Source organism: Amborella trichopoda, chromosome 1 (assembly GCF_054954075.1).
Source record: "Amborella trichopoda isolate Santa Cruz 75 chromosome 1, AtrichopodaSantaCruz75HAP2 v2.0, whole genome shotgun sequence".
Lineage (NCBI taxonomy): Eukaryota > Viridiplantae > Streptophyta > Magnoliopsida > Amborellales > Amborellaceae > Amborella > Amborella trichopoda.
Genome location: NC_142336.1, coordinates 1,422,897 through 1,444,960, shown reverse-complemented (window position 1 = coordinate 1,444,960; position 22,064 = coordinate 1,422,897). Strand labels below are relative to the sequence as shown.

General features: G+C 48.9%; 1 protein-coding gene across 10 annotated transcripts in view; it reads left to right on the top strand.

Moving 5' to 3' along the window:
• LOC18425211 (mediator of RNA polymerase II transcription subunit) overlaps positions 1–22,064 on the top strand; it is a 32,440-nt gene that overhangs the window by 460 nt on the left and 9,916 nt on the right. The window lies entirely within an intron of this gene.

Here is a 22,064-nt window from a genome sequence, read left to right as displayed (position 1 = left end):
TTAAATTTCTATTTCTTTTATAATTTATGTTTGGATTCTCATTGCCATTTGAGCTAATTTAATTTCTAGGGCTTCTTCCTCTTTAATGCATCACCCTCGACCGTTTGAGCTGATGCGTTATCTGGGGTTTCTCGTGTGTGTGTGTGTGTGTGTGTGTGTGTGTGTGAGAGAGAGAGAGAGAGAGAGAGAGAGAGAGAGAGAGAGAGAGAGAGAGAGGTGTCATCTTTTGATCATTACAGAAATGGGTTTAGAATTGGTGCATTTTGTTCAATTTCTTTAACTGTATGATGCCTGCATATGCTATAGATTAAGGATGGATAGATTCAATTTTTGATTTGTTTCTGTGTACTTTCCTTTTTTTTCTCCCTCTTTTATCAATGGTTATGAGTTCTATCCTTTTCCTCAGCGAGGATGGGAGGAAATGAAGGGTGGTTTATTTCCATGTCAAATCAGTAAATCCCCTCGTGTTATGGTTTGCTCATATTTGCAAATATTTTCTCTGCATAGAATGCTACTATGCATTTAATATCTAACTATATGTTCGTATTTGTTTTCGATTGAGCATTAAGAATTCATTTGAATAGCAATACTTCTGGCTTGTATCTGGTTTTCAAATTGGAATTTTGGTCTCTTCTTCTGGTTCACTAGAATTATGCAGCCAATGTCAAATTATGAGCATTTAGCGATCGATTATACCATATCATATTCACACTTCAATTGCCCGTGCGATTTGGATAGGATAGCAATATGGCCTAGTCATTAAAACTTCCAATGATCATTGAAGATGATACTGACAAAGTTTTCTTTTGCTTCTTAGATAACTTCAAGTGACAAAAAGATGTCCTTATTTTTTTGGCCTGTACTATAGGCCTTATGAAGGTGGCTGCACTATAATTTTATGATGCCTAATTTTTTTTTAATTAATGCAATGAGATTGATGAGGTTAATTTGATATATGGAGTCATTCCTTTGAGAAATTTATATAGTAAGTGTTTGTAGGCTCACAAGCTTACACAGATTGGAAGGACTTACACAGTGTCGGTAAGTCCGTTTGCTCGCTCAACTCAGTATATAACTATGTCATACATATATTTGCATGAATGAAAGCTAAAGATTCTCATCTATAACCAAATAAGACGAACCACATTGCTCTCTCCCTTTTGACTGGTTCAGAAGAGCCCTTTAAAATGAAACTCCCTTTAGAAAACCCTAAAAAGATTGACGAAATTTTTAATGCAGCATTGAATCCCTCCTCTTCCAATTAATTGAGAGGTCTCATGCCTTAGTTGACCATTATATGGCCCTTCCTCCCAAATCTTAACTATGAGGTGTCTTGTCCGTGTTAGCTCCATCATGGAGCTTAGTTCTTTTCCCAAAGCATAAGCGTGAGGCTTCATTGCCTTGTGAAGCTTAATATGGCCCTTGAACCCTATTCTCGAATCCTAATAAAGAGGTCCCATGGGCTTTTTAATCCCTATTATGGCTTTTCACATTATGGCTGACCAGAATATGCTCAAGCATCACATCGCTTTCCTCACAATTTGAATTACCTGTGTCTCCACTCTCTACGATTCAATTGATTGATCAGCTCCTCTCACTCTACCATGACCACTCCTCTAAGCTCATGAATGTATATCTTTTCTTTTTATGGGCAACCATTTGTTCATTAATCAAGGGAAAGTTGTAGGATTCCTGTACATGGGTAACTGTTGTTGTTGAAGTTTGCTTAGGAAAGCTTGGATGGATCATTGGGACTTTTGTTGAAGAGCGATATGTGACTGAACCCTTAATGACTAGCCTGTCCCATGTCATTGTTGGAAGACATTTTTCATCATCATGGGTCCCCGATGCGGAATAAAAGGAGAAGCCGGTCAATAAAGCCTAATATACAGTGGAAATTTTGATAGTCTCAGAATGGCCCTAAAACTGATCAAGATTTTCATAAACACTTCAAAAGCCCGCCTGTCAAGTTTCGTCGCAATCCGACATGTCTAGAGCAGTGCAGACCAAGGAGCAGTTTCGGCAGAATCAACCTGTAGCATCCTGAAACAGACCCTATAACTAGAACTATATTTTTGGTGTCTCAAATTGCTGTAGAACTACCGCCATTGGATCTGGCACGGTTAAAAACTCCCAGGGGCCAAATTTCAACTTAAACATACATCCCAAGAAGAAGCTATAGGCAAAATATCGAAACAGGAGGAGCCACACACTCTTCCCGTGCGGCCACCCTGCCATTAAGCTCTATTAAAGGGATAGTCGCGAACAGTGACTTTTGATGCTCATATCTCACCCGTCTCGAGTTGGATCGCGCTCAAATTTGGTGAGTGTGTTTGACTCGTCAAGACGAGCATTTCGATATGCGGCACGTCCCATGACAACGCCCGAGCGCGAAGAAAAGTTAGAGAGAATTTGTTGATCCGTGAAGAAAGTTGCAGGAAAATCAGTAGCGTCTTGCCTCACTCGAGTGGCCAAATCACGGTGCGTGCAAACCCGGTTGATGTAAAACCAGTTCCATCGCGTGCTTAAGGTCTAGGGCTATCTTTAGCCCGAACCTTGTATATGATGAACGGTCGGATTTGGCACAGGAAGCCGATGAAGTGACTGTAAATTCAAGTGTCGGAATTTTAAATTCCGGTCAAAACTCCAAAGTTGCGAAATCTTTGTCCGGGCATGGAATCGAGCTGTGTTTATTGCTACACGATCATGACGGCATGCTCAATGTGATTCAGCAAAGAAATCACAGAAAAGCATCAAGGAACGAGCACACTATCGATGTGAAGTTGCAAGATTCATTCAAATTTCAAGTCGCATGATCGTGGCCTAAAAGCACGATCTATGGCGCGAAGTTGGTGTCAAGTCAATCGCCATGTCGAGCCCTACAAAACAATCATCTTTCGATCAAACAGGCATCAGAACAACCCCGGATCATCTATGAAAGATTACGCACATTCTAGGGCAGCACAGGGACTATTTTGGAATTTCACAAATTGTTAGGAAGGGGCAAATCTATCATTTTGCACCCTATTTTTTAATTTCTTTTAATTCAATTAAATCTTAATTTTCAGTAATTAGATTTACTTTTGATCAATCCGCCCATGTTTGGGCATAACTCTATGTATATCACGTACTACTTTGTACGAGGACCTTTGGCCAATGAGAACTTTGCTCAATAAAATTTCTCTTTCCTCTTATTGTTGGGTCACATTGAGATAGAGAGAGAAAAGAGAGAAACTTTTGGATCGGTACCCCTTGGCTCAAGGTAAATCTTTCTCTCTCTTTTCTTTTCTTTTCTTTTCTTGTTCTGTTTTCTTCTTCTCTCTCTTCTCCTCTTTTTTCTTCTTCTTGGTTTGATCCTCACTTAGAGGCCATGCACGGCAGTGGCAGTGCCGTGAAAGCCTCTTTTTTTTGTTTTTTTTCCCTCCTGTGGTTTCACAGGTCGCGCATGGCGTTGGCAGCACCATGCGTGAGCTTCTTTTCCCTTCTGTTCGTTCATCTCTATCTCTCAGCGTCGCTCGCAGACGGCCCTGCTCGTCACCGTCTGCAAATGTGTCCTCGACGTCTCAGCAAGTAACACGGGCGGTGAAGCTTATTGCACCCGCAGGGGTTTCACCTTGTTGCAGGCGGCGATGCTTAATGCCGTTTGCCAAGGGTTGTGGCAATGCCCATCGCCGTCCACGTGCTTCTCTCGTGAGCTCGGTATCTATCGTCGTGCGCTAAGTTTCTCTTGTGCGCTCGGTATCTGTCGCCGTTCACTAGTCTTTCTCGTGCGCTCGGTACCATTGCCGCACGCAGGCTTCCTTCGTGCACTTGGTACCTATCGCCGTGCGCAAGGCTTCTCTTGCGTCCCATGCCTATCGCCATGCGTTTCACGAGAGGTTATTGTCGTGTGCCTCACCAGAAGCTACCGCCGCTCGCAAGGGACGCTCTGTCTTCTCGTGTTGCCAACAGTGATGCCTATCGCCAACCGTAAGGGATGTGCTGCCTTCTCGTGCCACTAACAGTGGTGTTTAGCGCCTCTTAGACCCTATCTCTTCGCCGCCTCGTGCCTTCTCTTCGTTCTCTTCTCTCCTCACTTGACTGAGGGTAGACTAAGTTTGGCACTGTTATAGCGGTTTGGTTGTCGAGCAATGTTACCTTCGTGCTGGTCTTGAGTACCATGCTTGTCTTGTTGCCACACCAGATTAGGACAATTGCATTGGCCTCGGTTTCGAGTAGTATTGCCGTCGTGCTGGGCTTGAGTACCATGCCCGTCTTGCTACCACTCTGAGTCGGTCGTGGGTCCAACTATCATGCTAGTCTCATCCCCTTGTCAAGTTTTCTTCTCTATTCAAACCTTCCCCTTCATCACCCTCGATTATGAATGTGCATTGCCCTAAGACAAGGGTGGGCCCTTCGGCCCACTTGTCTTGCTAGTTAACCATGATAATGTTGTGCAGAAAAGAAGGAGATTGCAAGTTAAAGGAGGCGATTCCGAACCAGTTGAAGTAGCTGGGGGGCTTTCCGTCGTGATCTAAGAGGGCGCCCACGTGAGTCAGCCCGAGTAAGTCACGGATCCAGGTGAGGTTGGTCCCCACCTCACATCTAAAATTCCTCTCTCACTAGTTGGACATCTGCCCTTGTTCTGTGAACAAGGTTCCCGAGAGAGCGATCTTAGATCCCAGGTCTTCCAACCCGAGACACGTGCCATCCGATCACCTAGATCCGGGGAGGCGAGATCGAGGCACCTAACCAGCTTGGCGACTCCACTGAGGACTTATTACCCCTTTGTTGGTTCGCTCTTGCTTGATTAACATCACCTTTTCCTTTCTGCATTACATTCTATTGGCATCTGGGTTATGCAACCCGTTCATCCAAGTCGGGGACTTTCTTATCCCCGCACTTGTAATTGTCCCAGGGACGCTAGCTGCTCAAGCTTCCTTACCTACACTCCTTTTGAGTCAAGACTCACAGTCCGACTTCTAGGTTCTTTCCTGGATTGGTGCGAGAAGGGACCTAAAGGTCCCTAACTCCCCGCTTCCTCGCCCTGGTGGACCCTCCACCGAGGCCCCTCGCATTGGTAGCATAGCTGCTACCGCACACTTCATGCACTCTGCTACTGGCAAGTCCCTTGCCAGTCACATTGCTAAGGTACGCCGGAAGGTTGCCTCTACCTCTCTCGCGAAGGGCAAGCAGGTTGCCATAGCTCCTGAGGGTCGCTGCAAGGCAACCCCCCATGCTCCTTCACCACTCCAAACCTCTATACCTAGAGGCTCGATACACCGAGGCGGAGACCCCACGACTTCACCTCTCGCACACACCTAAAGGCTCGTGGTCCAACCACTCGAGCCACACCTCGGGGCAACTTTCATGCTGCCTTGAGCTCGCGTCCTGGGGTAAGCCTTCTCGGGCCAAATCCTGCATGTGCCATAGATTTGCATCCCACAACTTGGGGTAGCGCCAGTTCTGTACCAGCTCAAGCACACGAGGGCCGGCTGCTCCGTCCTCTCTCTCAGCACATAGCTTTATCCTGTGAGAGATAGGCTCTCGCCCAGTACCTCACAGACACAAGCTCGTGGTTCTCGACCTCTCAAGATCGAACCCGTTGACTGAGCCGGGCTGACCCCCAAGTCACTCGGATGACTAACCCTAAAGGTGCACACGCACCAGCTTTGTAGGTTCCTCCCCGATCTCAACTCAGGTGGAGTCATGAACCAGCTCCTTCTGTCGCTCTTCCTTCACCAAGCAAGCACCTTGAGACCTGGTACTCAAAGGTTTTCCCTAAGAGTACCATCTTGAGTTAGCCGCCTCAAGTCAGGCATGCACTTGGGCCCCACAAGGGAATTCGGGGCAACGACCTGATGTTAGACAGAGGCCTCCAGCCTCCAAGGCAGAAACCCAGGTTGCCTTCTGTCTTGGGACCCCACTCTCTGCTCCAATTATTAGACGCAACCCTTGCATGCTCAAGAAAAGCGAGGCTATCTAAATCTTAGGCCTGGTTCTGGGGCGAAGTCCAAAGCAGCCTCAAGATTAAGCAAAAGAGAGGCCTGTAGATCTTGACCAAAGAAGCCTCTTAGGCAGTTGAGGTCACCACTCTTGGTGACTTCCTGCCTCATAATCTCTTTTTCCCTCAGCGAATCCCAGAGCCAAAGCAAGTCCAAGAATATTGCTCGGTGATCACTGCCCAGAAGCCACGGTCCTAAGACTGTCGAGAACCGGTTCTCACAAGGTCGGCATACAAGGCTCGAGTCTAATCGGGGCATGTTGAGCCCCTGTAGACCGACTTGCCTCGTACAACTCGCCAACCCTCGCAGTCCACTACTCCACCTGGCGTTGACCTTCTAGAAGAAACGGTCAGCGTCATGGTGATCAATGAGCGGGACGACGCCCAAGAGGAGCGGATGAACAAGTTCGAGGTAGTGATGCAGTCCATCCTCGAAAAGATGGATCGCCTAGAAGCCTCCAGGTCTCCTTCTTCTCACCATGACACCGATCCCCCGTCTGGTGAAGACACAGTTCCTAGGCAAACTCCCCCACCAGTCTCCCAGAACAGCTCTGCTTCCCGCATGGTTTTGAAAGTTGATATCGATGCCATGGTGACCCACAGTCTTAAGAACAAGGTCTGGGGCATGCAAGAGGTGCCGCTCTACCAGAAGCCACACCCTTCGTATATCGATCAGGTGTCGTTTCCCCCAAACTACCAAAAAGGGAAGCTCCCCCTGTTCAACGGTACTACGTCCCATCACCAGCATACTGCTCACTTCCAAGCGGCTTGTCGAGAGACATCAACTGACGGGCGACTCCTCCTCCGTCAGTTTGTCGAGACTCTCGAAGGGCCAGTTTTCCAGTGGTATGCTCGGCTGCCTCCAAACTTGGTACACACGTGGCAAGAAATAGAGGAGTTGTTTTATCAACGCTTCTACGAAGTTCAAAGGAGCGTGGAAACCATCGAGCTCCTCACTTTTACTCAGGACCTTGGTGAGCCAGTTGACAAGTTCATCAGCCGATGGAGAGAGTTGGCAACCTTTCATGCCACTCCCATGATTAAAAAAGAAGCAGTTCAGACCTGCATACGGAATATGTTGCTTGAGATTGCCATGCATGTCGAGGCCTCCAATCCACTCTCCATGTTTGAGCTCATCTCTAAAGCAGTTCGTATAAAAGGTCTGTCCAAGCACCATGGTGGATCTCATCAACAACCTTCTGGCTCGAACTCTCGCTTCAATAATCAGGGCAACTAGCAAAAAGTGGTGATTAGTGCGGCCGTCACTGTGACTGACACTAAGAACGCCGCCTCTCAAACCTTGGACCTCTCCAAGGCACAGATGCCTCAGGCCGGAGGCCAGCAGCAGTCCTACAACAGTGTCTCGTCCCTTAAGAATATAAATCGAAATGACTTATGGATCCAGCACTAGAACAAGGTGTACCCTTTCGAGAAGGAGTGGGTTGTTGTGCTGCGTCGGTTACTGCTAGAGCAGAACATGATCTAGCTGCCAGAGGTCAAAACCCTAGAGCTGGCTGGGCAAGAGACAAACGAGAGGTATTGCGCTTATCACCGGAGAGTCGGCCACCCCACTCAAGACTGCTATACACTCGAAGACTTTATTGAAGCCCTTATGAACAAGGGCCAGATAAAGCTCGAAGAGTTAAAGAAGGCATTTGGGGCAACTGAGGCTGCCCTCATAGTAAAAATCCAAGAGGGTGACGAAGGATCGCTATCCTTCGTGCGCTATTCTCTGTGATGCTCGAAGAAGGACTCGTCCCGCCCAAGTTCCTGCCCCCAGGAGCTGAGAACATCTGGTGCTCGTATCATCACATACGAGGCCATGACCTGAGTGAATGCACTGGCTTCCACAAGCTCTTAGTAAAGAAGACCTCTCGACACAAGCCTAAGGAAGCGCTGAGCTAGATCCTCTGCAGGCCCTCTTCAAGGCAATGCTCCAACAGGGTCTCGTCACTCCCAAGCCCGTCCGACAGCCTAGGCATGTTGCCCGAGGTACAGAAAAGCTCTGGTGCCCATATCACCAGGTATGGGGAGCTGAAGGAATGCTTTGGGTTATAAGCTATAGTTGCGGAGAAAGTTCAGAAAGGCCACATTGCTTGTGCCGTTCCTCCCAGAACGCTTCCAAGCCATCGCTCCCGTTCAAGAGGAAGCCCCACTACGGGCCCCTATGAGCATACACTAGACCCTTTAGAGCCCTTGACTTCTCAGCCGTGAGAAGTCTACCATGGATGAAGTAGGCTCAAGTCCCTGAAGCGTGAGGTAGTCCACCAAGCTAGGGCTACTCACCAGCCCGATAGGGCAGACCAAACTCCTCCACAGGGATCCAAAAGGAGACGAGTGCCTAGGCCAGCTTGCCGAAGGAATCATGTTCCTCAACCACAATAGGGCAGACCAAACCCCTCCACAGGGATACAAAAGGAGACAAGCGCTCAGGCTTGGCTCGGCTCGGCTCGCCTTATCCCTTTGTCCAACCAGGCGGACGCCCCTGAGTCATCAACAACTCGGGGCGTTGATGACTTTGTCCAACCAGGCCAGCTTGCCGAAGGAATCATGTTCCTCAACCACAATAGGGCAGACAAAACCCCTCCACAGGGATACAAAAGGAGACGAGTGCTCAGGCTTGGCTCGGCTCGCCTTATCCCTTTGTCCAACCAGGCAGACGCCCCTGAGTCATCAACAGCTCGGGATTCGTCCAATATGGGTGACGACGCTAAAAACACCCCCCAACAGTCAAAGTTGGGGCAAGACCTAAAATACCCCCTGTGCACGTTCAATCCTGGCAATGACGTAAAAAGCTTCCTAGTACATTCTAACTCTTTTTCTCCTCCCTCTTCTATTTCTTCCACAGGTGCAGCTTGACAGTGTCCAGACTTCGACACTCTAAATAGAGAGCTCGGAGGCACCAACCTCAGCAGGTCACAGCAGAATGCTTAAGAAAGATGCTGGCCCAAGCAGCGGGATTCTTGACAGTCGCCGATGCCCTGGTAGCCAAGCCAAGGCCGAGCCATCTTCAAGCTCTTGTTCCAAAGAGGTCTCCCATATGGTGCAGATCTTGGAAGTACCATCCAGCACGGGGCAAATGAGCCTAAGATCGAGGAAGAAGCTATAGCCCACACTTGAAAAGCTCAAAGTCCTCAAGTTTCCTGATCCTTCACTTTTCCCTAAGCCTCAACCTCAAACATCTACTTCCCTAATACAAATCCCTATTTCTTCCCCATTAACCCAGACCGCATTAGCTGAACAACAAAGTCAGCCGGTGTCACAAACCAAAACTCAGCCAAAACCTGTTCCTAAACCTACCCTACCACCTACACTAGTGACTGGATCAGGAGCACAGAAGATTAGTGAGGATAAAGTGAAATATGATGTAATTGGGCATTTGAGAAAGCTTCTTGCTCTTCTAAGCATCTATGATACCCTTCTGCTGTCTAGAGATTATCATATGGCCTTGGTTCAAGCTCTTTCTAACCCAGAGGTGTACGAGACCGAAGTGGAGCCTATTGAGGTTGACCCAGCCATTCTGAGTGGGTGCTTGGCAATCTCCTTTTTCGAAGATGACCTGCAGTTGGGAGGCAAATTTCACAATCCCCCCCTCTACGTGAATGGTGAACTACATGCCTGCCCTATCAATCGGATCAAGTTGGATGGAGGGTTAGTAGTCAACCTGATCCCAAGAAGGATCCTCACTCGATTGGGATTAGGATCTGGCGACCTCGCTTCTACCCACATCACCGTGCAAGGGTTCAACCAATCAGGAGAGAAGCCAGCTGGCACGATGCGCTTTCGTCTCAAGATTGGTGACCTCAACGATTACGCTCAGTTCCACGTAATCGACACCGATACCTCTTACAATGTCCTGCTTGGTCGCCCTTGGCTTCACGATTAGGGGGTGGTTCCTTCCACGCTCCACCAATGCTTCAAATACAGTCGAGATAGGAGACAGCACGCGGTCTATGCTAATAAGAGGCCGTTCCCTGTAGCTAAGACTCACTATGTCGACGCTAAGTACTATTTCACAGACCTTCCAACACTAGAAAAGTCAAAGGATGATGATTGGAAGCCTGTGAGAGAGATAGGACCTTCATCTCATGATGATGTTGAAGATCTGGGGCGGATGATTACTAACATGTTCAAAGAGGAGGAAAGACAAGGCAAGATCCTCCCTTTGACTCCCATCTACGCAACTATACCTTGCCACCTCTCCGAGGTCATGGTGTCCTCTCCTGAAGACGAAGATTCTCCCTCTTACCTCTACTTCTAATTTGCCAAGACAAAATGGCGAGCTACAAGCAACTCTTGAGACTGAGGAGGCCCTAGAGGTAGACCTTCCAGCACCGAGGGTCACCTATACACTGGACCAGCAAAAAGTCTTGCATGTCCCCATTGCTCTTTTAGAAGCAGAATTGGCACACCAACCACCAAGGAAGGTACTCCAAATTCCATCCTCCTTGAACAAGGGGACCACCAGCAGCCAAAAGAGGGTTTTACACTTCTCAGAGGCTCTCTAAGAAGTACAAGTGGACAAGATTCAGTCCTCTAGCTCTCAGGAACAAGACCTCATGGCAAAGCTGAGAAGTGAGGTTCGTAGCCTCCAGAATCAGTTGGAGGTTATGCGCGTCGCTTCAAAGCACTTGAAGGAGTTTGTCCCGGAGACTAAGATCTATGACGAGCTCAAAACTAATGCACCTCGAATCGAAGCCAAAGCTCGCCCAGATTGGAATATTTACAGTGAACATGCCCACGAAATCATGAGAACCATGAATTATGAGCCCCTGTCTAATCAAACACTAAGGGGTGAGGAAGCAACTGCTCCCCCCATTTGAGGTCATTGAAGCTACAATAAGCTGTCAACAGATGAAGCAAGGAGTTGGCTATCCTTTTTTCGTCTCACATGGCGAAAGGGCAGAAGCAATGAAAAAGAGAAGGAAGAAGAAAAACATGTCGCCACAGAAAGAGAAAAGAATTGTTTCATTCATCAAGAGGGCATCACAAGCTTCTTTTCTTTACAATAAGAAGAAATGAAAAGAAAAAGAGAAAGAAGGCATACTCAAAATCGATCAATTGCTTCATTGATCTCCCCCCTGTATGCTGCAGCTGATACCTTCGCCCGCTCAATTTCGCTCTTCAGCTCTGCCACCAGCTCCGCCTCATGCTCCATCAAGGTGGTCCCTTCTTCCAAGGAGCACTCGAGAGCCAAAATATTATTAGCAAGCATCTTGTCCTTAGCTTCCCAAGCTGCAGTCTCCTTCTCGAACTTGTCAAGCTTTTGCGTCAGCTGTAATATCTTCGTTTTCAAGGCCATCACCTTGTTGTGGCGTGCGACGGCCTCTTCAGCAGGGTTGGATCTCTGGGAGACTGTGGCATCCTTCTGCTGCAATTGGGTTTCTACCAGTTCGCGGTAGCGTAAAAATGAGGATTCCCAAGGGGGGTAACTGCGAGCTCTCCAGCCACTGTGCAGTTGCCTCTTCGCACAAGGCCTTTGTTCTCCACCTCTCTAGCTCATTTATGGCACTGTCAAAGTAAGGGACGATCTCTGGTACTCCCCTCACAAGGGCTACCTGTCTCAATTGCTGGATTGCACCATCAAGCTCAGTAAGAGGCAGACCCTTTAGCCTTTGCACGCCCAAACGAAGCATGTCCATCATTATGCCGGACACCCCACTCAAGCTAGGCCTAGGCGGTGCTGCTGAGGCTGTTGCAACGGAAGGAGTATCAGTCTCCACGGCAGAATTCGAAGGGATGATAGCCATGGGAGTTGCCGCCTCTTCCCGAGGGACTGTGAAGCCCAGGCTCTCATCAGCTGTAGAGGGGGCCATAATTTCGACCTGCTCGGCCCTCGCAACCTCCTCACCTGGCCTACCAGCCTCATCATCAGCAGGCTGGGTCCCTCCAAGGCCAACCTCTTCTCCTTGCCCCTCGTTTTCTGGAGCAGTCGCAGCATTCTCCAAAGCAGCCTCAGCCCATTCAGGGCCAACTCCTTCTTCCTCTTCCCTTTCTTCTTGAATTGTCATCCCCGCCCCCGTAGGTTCGACACCTTCCTCCTCTTCTCCTTCGCCCTTGTCCTCCCCAACAGCCAGTTCAGCTACAGGTTCTCCCATGGGGCCCGCCTCCTCTACAGCTAAAGGTACCGCCTCTGGGACCTCAAAGCCTGACCCCTGAGGATGTCCTGCCTCTGCATCCTCTATAGCCTCATCACCTTGGGCAGCCGCTTCCTGCTGCTCGAGTGGCCCCTCTTCAGTCCCTGGGGCTCCAGCCTCTTCTATGACCACAAGCTCTACCAGGCCTTCTCTTTCCTCGTTAGGCACAACAGCCTCCTGAGTTCCAGGGGCCGTCTTCGCCTCAATTGCCTCATCAAGGCTGGCCTCACCAGCCCTGTTCACCTCCATCGGGACTGGACCCTCCCCTTCAGCCACGAACGTCACTTCCCGGTCAGAAGCAATTTCGATGGGGGTAGTGGGATCTGAGGCACCGGCCTGAGCCTCTGAAGGGCCAGAAGAAGGTTCAGGAAAAGGAGAAGACGAATCCTCAAGAGCAGAGGGCGTTGGAGAAATAGCAGGAGATACGTAGCACTCTGAAGAAGCAGATGGTGAGGAACCATCCTTTGGCTCGCGGACCGTTGGGATCTTGCGCCTTTTGCATTTTGGAGCCTTGGTTGCCTTCTTAGCTGGAGTGTAGGGAGCCACTGGGGTAGCCCGCTTTCTCTTCTTTCCTTTCGCTCGCTTGGGTGCAATAGCCTTGAAGGTGCCCGTTTTGTAAGAGCTGGTGGTCTGCTTGTTGTGCGGGCCATTCCTTATGAGCTCGTTTAGGTCCTGCATCGGGTGCTCCTCGAACCCAGGAACCTTGTGACCCTCCTTCCATCGGAAGATCGCAAAAAGATTATCAAAGATACTCTCGGTCTCATTCTCCACAGTGAGAAACCAAGGCACGGACTTGTCTACATCAATCTGACGCGGCCGCTCAATCGTGCACCGGTCATGGGGAAAGCCTAGGGTGAATATCTCGCCCAGGGGAGGGGTCATCGCCATCTTTCGCTGTCTTGTATCTTGACTCCAACGGCTACTCTCCCCCTTCCAGGGGTGGTCCACGTTCCAGTACCCCTTACTGGTGATCCTCCACCAGCGTTCGTGTTCTTCTGTCGCCCGCACTGTTCTACCAAAATGGGGCAACACATACTTGTTGATTTTGGTGACCTCCAAGCACGTGGCCCAAGCAGTGCGAATATGCCTCGGGAGCCAAGACTCCCTGCGGGTTTCCAGCTGGTCCTTCTAGTGAGCAGCCTTGCTATGCCGCTTCTCGAAGAACACTGAAAACAAGCGTCCTTGATCTAGCCCATGCTGCCGTGCGAATCGATGATGGCAGTATCCCTCAAGCTTCGCACTATGGATGGTGCAGTAGGCAAGGACTCTGCCTCTGACACTTAGCATGAACATCAGCTCTTTTTGGCTGGTGAAATCACCGTCTAGGTGGTGGCCTAGCTTGTCAACAAATGCATGCTCTGTAAGGCCTTCGACTGGGAATGCAACTCTGGTCATGTGAAGATGATCATTATAAAACAAGCTGCGCGCATGACCAGGTGTGTGGAAAATTGCCCTCTGCTCGGCAATCTTCAAAAGGAATGGACACATGGTATCTTCCATCACCCTATTCTTGAGATAGGTGCGCAGAAGTAAGCTCCGAACCAGCCATAAACATCATGGATTGGGAAAGGGGTTTTGAAATCCCTTGGGAAGGCCTCACCGTCTACTATGTCATTCCCTCCTTCTCCTTGATACAGTCTCCCCCTGGAATGGGTCCCAGGCCATAATAGATGATGCATAGGACCGATTGTACGAGTGCATACTCTTTTCCCTGCGCCATGTCACAGGCCACCTAGAACGTGCCTGGACAAATGATGTCTGCCCCTCCTGGCAGAGCAAACTTGCATAAGAAAAGGACCAATTAAGTTGCTAGGAAGATATGCCCATTCTCCTTCCGCAGCTCAAAGGCTGGAGAGGCTTTCTTTTGGGGTGCCTTCTTCCTTGATGCTGAACCAACTTCATTTGTGCAGTCGCCGTAGAAAAATGTTATTCATTCGGTGAAAGAGACCCATCCACTTTTGGGCTCGTCGTAGAGTCAATGGTAAATCTCAAACAGTTCTTGAAGCCCAGCCGGTGGGGCTTCTTTCCCTACTCTCTCCCCTCCAAAGATGACGGAGTTCGGGGATACAAACTCGTCTTACATGGCGCTAAGGAGCGGAAAGCCTACCAATGAAGTGCAGGTCCATCTCCATGACCAAGCAGCCACGTATTATTGGCATGGCTCCAAGTCTCCAGCAATACTTTGACCGTGTTCAAGCAACGACATAATAGCCCAGCGAGCATTGGATAGCTGCCAGGAGGGAAACTCATCTCAAAATAGCTCTGAAATGGCTTAGCAATTCCATAGTCCATGACGAGTAACCCTTCAGATACTGGTGCTCCCCTTGCACCCGCAAACCAGAAGAAGACCATTTCATGCCGAGGGTTTTTACGATCCTCTTGCCTAAAGTCGGCAAGTCCCAGTTCGAGGCTACATTCCGGTGCAGACAATTTAGGAGGCCTACCCCTTTCTCTACCCTCACATTGCCGTCATTATCTTCTCTCACCCCAAATCAGACGGGGTCACTCACAAAGGTGACGCTCAACGGCCACCTTGGTTCACACAGAGCTTTAGTGAGCTAGATTGGCTCACCTCTCACAAAGCTTTCGCCGGTGAATTCATTGGTATCAAGCTCCCTTGCTCGTGGAAGATTCTTCACATCTGGGATGGCGCCTTAAGGTTGGGCCATGAAGTTAAAGCAAAAGCTTCACTGCCGCGCGCAAGGCATTAAGGCAGGACTATCGCCGTCCCACGGCCAAAGATGGGCTATCGCCGTCTCACGGCCAAAGATAGGCTATCGCCGTCTCACGACCAAGGGGTTATCGTCGTCTGTCAAAGCAAAGCAGAAACACTTGCGCTCTAGCTGTTTGCACATGTCACACGTGCGACACACCACGCCCCTCAAAATCTGAGCACGCCACTTGACACCCGCGACGTGACCTGGCACCGTGCGTGCGGAATTTAACGGTTCGCCGCCCCACGGCCCTTGGCCTCCTAGACCGTTACGGCCTTGCGATGCATCGGCCTCTCACCGGTGTTTCCTCTCCTCGCCAAGAACTCACTCCAAGCTCGCCGAGAATCCCCGTTTGACCTTGTTCTTTCCCCTTTCCAGTAGTCGGGAATATCAGGAAAACTGCCAGAATTCCATAAAATGCTCTCTTGAGACCTTGCGTGTTTCCCTTTTCCCTTCTTCACACTTTTGCGGTTCGCCACAACTCACCAGAATTTCATTGTGTTTCCGGTGAGTTCACTGCTGCTCCTCTTGCTTCTCTTCTAATAACCAGAGGACCGTCAGAACTTCCTGACCCTTCTGCAACCGACCAGCAACCGCGGACGTACCGGAGAACACTAGACTCTTGCAGATTCACCGAAAAGTCTCGGCGAAACTCTAAGTAGCCCCTGTTCTTTGCTTAGCACTCTTCGAAAACACTCACAAGCACGTTGCGAAGGCCTATGACCTGCTCCAGCTCGCCAGAAGGCTCCTAAAAGCCTGAGTACTACAGATTTTGGCCGGAAAACTCTTGCCAAGGACTCTTGACAGAAGCCCGACTCTCTCTAAAAAAACTCTCTTTGACTATTTTACCCTTCGGTAAAACAATAAAATGGGGTTTTCCCCCTTTTATACTCAGCGGTGCCACAAACTCCCCTCACAAGTTCGAAATGATGCTTCAGTTCTCATCTTTAGACGACAATAAGACCAGACTGGGGCGGGTCGAGCTCGAGACTCGAAGGGGTTATCGCGCTCCTCGTCGAGGAGCTATCGCCGTGCGCCTCGTCAAGGAGCTACCGCCGCACGCCTCGTCGAGGAGCTATTGACGTGCGCCTTGTCGAGGAGCTATCGCCGTGCGCTGCATCAAGGAGCTATCGCCGCGCTCCTCGTCAAGAACCTAGCGCCGTGCGCACTTCATCAAGGGACTAACACCCATGCACCATCCAAGAACTACTGTCGTGCACATACTATGGCACTCCCATCCGGATTATTGTTTTGCCTCCTCAGGAAGTTCATTCCCTGCACCACAGTCTCACTCAGGGAGTCAAGTCTCCAGTGACGATTCTTCACCCCAAGGAGTCACATTCCCTTACCACACAATAGTTCGTGCTGCATGACCTTAAACTGCACAGCCATGGTCTAGATGCACGACCCTAAACTGCATGGTCCAAACTATATGATCTTAAACTACAGCGGAGGTCAAGCTGTATGACCTAAAACTATAGTACACGTCCTGGCCGCATGACGTTAAAAGGCTTAGCACCTTGGTCCAAACTATACGGCCTTAAACTATAACGGAAGTCTAGTTGCACGACCTTAAACTACATGGTCTTAGTTGCTGCATAACCATGGTCCAACTGTATGACCTTAAACTATAGTACACGTCTTGGCCGCATGACGTTAAAAGGCTTAGCACCATGGTCCGAACTATATGACCTTAAACTGTAGCGGAGGTCTAGTTGCACGACCTTAAACTGCATGATCCTAGTTGCAGGACTTTAAATTGCATAGCCATGGTCTAAGCCACAAGACCTTAGAACTGTGACTCACATAGTCCATTCACATGACTTTAAGCTCGAAATGGATGTCACTATCCCCAGTGGGGTTACACCTCTGTTCCTGACTATAGTTCCCAGTGGAGCTGCATGCAGGCCACTGCCCCTCATTCCCAATAGGAGTCACATCCCTATTGTAGCCCGTTATCCTCAGGAGTTAGGGTCATTCTTATCTTTTCAATCCCTGGTGGCGTTGCACCTATGCTCCGGCCTGTCATTCTCAGCAGAGTTACACGCATACCATTGCCCATTATCCCCATGGAGTTCCATCTTTCACCTTAGGGAGTCATACTTATCCCCTAATCCCCAGTGAAGCCCGCTTCTCCATTAAAACCCCTGGCTGGTCTTAACCATTTTATCCCCAGGGAATCCACAGACCTATCCCCCATGAAGCTTCACCTACATGGTGACCCACACAATGGTCTGTGTTGCACGACCTTAAAACTGCATGGTCTTAGCTGCAGAACTTTAAACTGCATAGCCAAGGTCCAAACTACATGACGTTAAGCTATAGTGGAGGTCTAGTTGCATGATCTTAAACTACATGGTCCTAGTTGCATGACTTTAAACTGCATAACCATGGTCCAAGCTATATGACCTTAAACCATAATGCACGTCCTGGCCACATGACGTTAAACTGCTTTGCACAGGTCCAGGAGGCATGACCTTAAAGACGTCCCCACACATGCGCACACGCCCTTTACGTGCATCTTCATGCACGCCTTCCCTAACTGACCAATTCATGTGCGCACCCCACCTTCATTACTCCCTAGTGAGTCCATTCACTTTATTACCATCCATCATTCCCTAGTGAGTTTCACCCATGCTCACAAAACGGCAACCATTCCGCCATCCATACTCGCCGTCAGCTAGTGGTTCACCACTTTTCACCTGCCATTCATACATCATCAATCTGTCATAGGTAGCCTCGCGCCATCTCCCCAAAGTGAGTCAAAACCACCACTGTACTCACTCCATGGCCTCCACAGACTGCTATTCATCACCACCACAGTCTAGCTGTATGACCTTAAATCATAGTGTACGTCTTGACCGCATGATGTTAAAAGGCTTCTCACAGGTCCCGAAGGCATGACTTTAAATACGCCTTCACCAAAACATAATGAGCATGGTGTATACCTGGACAAGGGAATGCCATGGGTAAAAATGGCGGACAGGCATGGTCATGAAACCATGAGTAAAAGAGTTCCGTGAATAAAACCCAGGCACGGTGACCGTGAGAAAAAACGGATGAAGAGGGTGGACATGGCCGCAAGGTCATGGGTAAAAGAGCCCGAAAACAATGGAAGTTGGTGAAAACCGTCTGTTTGGCTCCACTTCCCCAGTCCAAGTGAAAACCTACGAAGTGCACTTGGACCGACAAAAAGCAGGTTGACGCAGCTTCGGAGTCCCAGCCGGCACCTGCACCCAATTGCCAAACAGGTACAACTCTGGCCAATAAGGTCCCCACAAATCCTCAGCTGCCAACATCCAATCGCAATACTAAATAGCTCGCCCGGGAGTGAGAGCCCCATAAGATCTCCCACACTTTAACATCAAAAACAAAAACGAGTACCTGAGGGTGCGGGCGATGAACAATAAATCCTTCCAAAAATGCTAAAGACTCCCACGAAGGCAAGAAATTGACAAAGCCAGAGCCCAACCTGCCAGAGACTTCAGAGATGCCTCCCCATGAGATCGCCTCGCCAAAAACCTTCCTTTAGCCCACTGGCCCAAACCTTTCAGACATGCCCATAAAAAGGCCTCGACTAGACCCGGCAGGATGGGGCCCATGAGGCCGCCTCGCCAAAATTCCTCTAGCCGACAAGCCTAGACCTTCGCAACAAGCCAAAAGCTCCCGATTGGACCCTGCTAGATGGGACCTACAGAGGTAGCAGCAAACAATGCCGACCAAAGGTTCATAGCACTTGGCCTCCAGATAGGCCAGATTCTGACCAATGAGGTCCCTACAAAATCCTCAAGTTGTCAGAATCGCTAATAGTCCCTTGAGGGTGAGGAGTTCGATAGATCCCTCAGAAGTCTCTTCTCCCCCTAAAGTCTCCACGGATGGACCTGTACATTGCATCCAAACGTCTGAGCATCCTAGTTACAGTATTGCGTGAATCTCCTCGGCGTTCACGTAGTCCTTTGACTATAAAGCCAGAGAAAATTTTCTGAATGATTGTCCAGAGAAAATTTTCTGAATGATTGTACTTCTCGCTTCTCTTGAAGCACAACATTCAGTGGGGCATGCTGTTGGAAGATATTTTTCATCATTATGGGTCCCCGATGTGGAATAAAAAGGAAAAACCGATCAATAAAGCCTAACATACAGTGGAACTTTCGACAGTCTCAGAATAGCCCCAAAGCTGGTCAAGATTTCATAAGCACTTTAAAAGGCCGCCTGCCAAGTTTCGTCACAATCCGACATGTCTAGAGCAGTGCAGACCAAGAAGCAGTTTCGGCAGAATCAACCTCTCTTGAAACGGACCCTATAACTCGAACTATATTTTCGGTGTTTCAAATTGTTGTGGGACCACCGTCATTAGATCCAGCACGATTGAAAACCCCTAAGGGTCAAATTTTAGCTTAAACAGACATCCCAAGAAGAAGTTATAGGCAAAATACCGAAACAAGAGGATCCGCACACTATTCCCATGCGGCCACCCTGCAACTAAGCTCCATTAAAGGGACAGTCACGAACAATGACTTTCGATGCTCATATCTCACCCGTCTCTAGTCGGATAGCGCTCAAATTTGGTGAGCGTGTTTGTCTCGTCAAGAAGAGCATTTCGATATGCGGCACGCCCCATGACAACACCCGAGCGTGGAGAAAAGCTAGATAGAAGTTGCTTATTCGTGAAGAAAGTTGCAGGAAAATCATCATCGTCCCGCCTCGCTCGAGTGGCCAAATCACGGTGCTCGCGAACCCAGTCGACGAAAAACCAGTTCCATCGCCGCACACGAAGCCGATGAAGTCACTGCAAATTTCGGTGCTGGAATTCTAGATGCCGGTCAAAACTCCAAAGTTGCGAAATCTTCGTCCGGGCAAGGAATCAAGCTGCATTTGTTGCCACGTGATCATGACGGCATGCTCAGTGTGATCCAGCGAAGAAATCACAGAAAAACATCAAGGAACGGGCACACTATCGATCTGAAGTTGCAAGATTCATTCAAATTTCAAGTCGCATGATCGTGGCCTAAAAACACGATCCATGGCTCGAAGTTGGTATCAAATCAATCGCCATGCCGAGCCCTACAAGAAAACAATCATCTTTCGATCAAACGGGCATCTGAAGTTGCAAGATTCATTCAAATTTCAAGTCGCATGATCGTGGCCTAAAACACGATCCATGGTTCGAAATTAGTATCAAATCAATCGCTATGCCGAGCCCTACAAGAAAACAATCATCTTTCGATCAAACGGGCATCATAACAACTTGGATCATCCATGAAAGCTTACGTACATTCTAGGGCAGCATAGGGACTATTTTGGAATTCCAGAAATTGCTAGGAAGGGGCAAATCTATCATTTTGCACCCTATTTTCTAATTTCTTTTAATTCAATTAAATCTTAATTTCCAGTAATTAGATTTACTTTTGATCAATCCACCCATGTTTGGGCACAACTCTATATATATCACGTACTACCATTGTACGAGAACCTTTGGCCAAAGAGAACTTTGCTTAATAAAATTTCTCTTTCCTCTTATTGTTGGGTCACGTTGAGAGAGAGAGAGGAAAGAGAAAAACTTTTGGATCGGTACCTTTAGGCTCAAGGTAAATCTTTCTCTCTCCTCTTTTCTTTTCTTTTCTTCTTCTCTCTCTTCTCCTCTTTCGTCTTCTTCTTTGTCTGAGCCTCACTCAGAGGCCATGCATGGCAGTGGCAGTGCCGTGCATGCCTCTTTCTTTTGTTTTTTTTTCCCTCCTGTGGTTTCACAAGTCGCGCATGGCGATGGCAGCACCATGCGAGCTTCTTATCCCTTATGTTCGTTCATCTCTATCTCTCAGTGACGCTAGCAGACGGCGTTGCTCATTGCTGTCTACAGATGTGTCCTCGACACCTTAGCGAAGAACACAAGCGGCGAAGCCTATTGTCGCCCACAGGGGTTTCACCCTGTTGTGTGCCTATTGCAGGCAGCGATGCCTATTGCCGTCTGTGAAGGGTTGCGGCAATACCCATCGCCATCCACGAGCTTCTCTCGTGCGCTTGGTATCTATTGCCGTGCGCAAAGTTTCTCTTGTGCGCTCGGTATCTGTTGCCGTGCGCTAGTCTTTCTCGTGTGCTCGGTATCCATTGCTACGCGCAGGCTTCCTTCATGCCCTTGGCACCTATCGTAGTACGCAGGATTCTCTTGCGTCCCACGCCTATCGCCGTGTGCTTCACGAGAGGTTGTTGTCGTGCGCCTCACTAGAAGCTACTGCCGCCCGCATGGGACACGCTGTCTTCTCATGTTGCCAACAGGGATGCCTATCGCCGCCCGTAAGGGATGTGTTGCCTTCTCGCGCTGCTAGCAATGATGTTTAGCGCCGTCTTCGATGCCTCGTGCCTTCTCTTTGTTCTCTTCTCCTCACTTGACTGAGGGTAGATTCAGTTTAGCACTGCTATAGCGGTCTGGTTGTCGAGCAGTATTGTTGTCGTGCTGGTCCTAAGTACCATGCCCGTCTTGTTGCCACACCAGATTAGGACAGTTGCATTGACCTTGGTTTCTAGTAGTATTGCCGTCGTGCTGGTCTTGAGTACCATGCCTGTCTTGCTACCACTCCGAGTCGGTTTCTGGTCCAACTATCATGCTAGTCTCGTCCCCTTGTCAAGTTCTTTTCTCTATTCAAACCTTCCCCTTCATCACCCTCGCTTATGAATGTGCATTGCCCTTAGACAAGGGTGGGTCCTTTGGCCCACTTGTCTTGCAAGTTAACCATGATAATGTTGTGCAGAAAAGAAGGAGATTGCAGGTCAAAGGAGGCGATTCTGAACCAGCTGAAGCAGTTGGGGGGCTTTCCGTTATGATCTAAGAGGGCGCCCACGCGAGTCAGCCCGAGTAAGTCACGGACTTAGGTGAGGTTGGTCCCCACCTCACATCCAAAATTCCTCTCACTAATTGAACAACGCCCTTGTTCTGTGAACGAGGTTCCCGAGAGAGCGATCTGAGATCCAGGGTCTTCCAACCCGAGACATGTGCCCCCAATCACCTAGATTCGGGGAGGTGAGATTGAGGCACCTAACCAATCATTCCCTGAGTAATTTCTAATGGAAAACCATCTTTAACCTACTCCCCCTCCTGCAACAACAAGAGTTTCCTAGGTGTTCCGGTTAACTAACAGAAAAACAGAGAGAAAAAGGAGAAGAGAAGATAAGCAAATTCCAAAAAAGAGATGGAGAGTCTTATCCATCATATTGGCTAGATTCCACGCATATGGT